Here is a 1,428-nt window from a genome sequence, read left to right on the forward strand (position 1 = left end):
GATGGAACAGGGACAACTGAAGAAGGGAAATATTCTTTATGTTGCATGTCTCGTTTCTCTGTTTGTTTTTTTCGTTGTTGGAAAAAAATGTTCGTTTTCTGTCTTCGTCTTTATGTTTTTTGTTTCTCATTGTGTTTAACGTTTTTTGTGATGTCCTGTACCCATATATACATGTGTGTGTGTGTATATATATATATATATATATATATTGGATACTGTCTTGAATATTTTTGAGTGTAGCATCAGCAGCATCAGCTGCATCTTAGATGTGAAAGCAACACTTCATTGTGAGTCTCACTTGAGTTATGTAGGGAGTTCACAATTGTCAGAGCCGAAAAGTTTTTCCGTCCTCAAGGAAAGAACTTTGGGTCATCTGGAAAGTTTCGCAGAAATTGTGAAGTCTAGAAGTTAAAGCTATTTTGAGGCTTTTAACTGCGATTTGTCCATGTGGTGGTGAGGGACTATATAGTTTAGTTGTTATGTATAATGAAGTGAATGTATTCGCATTGCTGAAAGAGACTTGATTATTTTCTTTCCATTCAAAGATATTTTTTAATATCTCTTTGGTTGCAGTGCACACTTCGTGTGTGATGTTTGAGTTTCATGTGTGTGACGTCAGTGCGCGGGAGATTCAGGAATCATGAAGCGGAACATTATCTAGAGAATATTATGCGTTGTAGGAAGTGGTTGAAAGCAGATCATTTCTGTAGGAAGTAGCAGAAAGATCATTTCTGTAGGAAGTGGTAGAAATCAGAGGAAGAGTGTGGGAGACATAATCAACCTTTTTAGTTTATTGATATAACTAAGGTGTACATCCGAGAGTGTCCTACCAACACACGCTATGATAGTGTTAACAGACAGGAAACCCAGCAGTGGGTGGCTTAGTTTTGGAAGTTATCATACGAGACACGGTTAACATATACTACGACATTGTTTTAACTGAAGAATTTAAGAGTACGAGACCATACTGTGTGACGTAAGTGCTTTGTAGATCGAACTTTACGTAAATAGTACTGGAAGTCGTGGAGGAGGAATACACACTCAGTTTTGGAGATGATTGTTAACTGCAGTTTTCATAATTTTTGAGATGTCGAAAGTGAAAGAGATGAGTCAGAAGTCGGCAATATCAGAAACGTTGCCTTTCTTGGGATATGATACAGGATAGCATGTTTCTTAATAATGGGACAGAAGCCTTTAGAGAGAAACTGAAGAATTTAGCAAGGACAATGACAGTTTGAGGTTAATGGAAATAATATTGGTGGCCTCGTTTCATGTTAACATGAAACAATTGGACAACACGCAGGCACAACATTTAATGTGTGTGTGTGTGTATGTGTGTGTGTGTGTGTGTGTGCGTGAGAGAGAGAGAGAGAGAGAGAGAGAGCTGTAGAATATGGAAGTTTTTGATGACGTTTGAGGAATTAATGT

The sequence above is a fragment of the Octopus bimaculoides genome, chromosome 5, assembly GCF_001194135.2.
Source record: "Octopus bimaculoides isolate UCB-OBI-ISO-001 chromosome 5, ASM119413v2, whole genome shotgun sequence".
Lineage (NCBI taxonomy): Eukaryota > Metazoa > Mollusca > Cephalopoda > Octopoda > Octopodidae > Octopus > Octopus bimaculoides.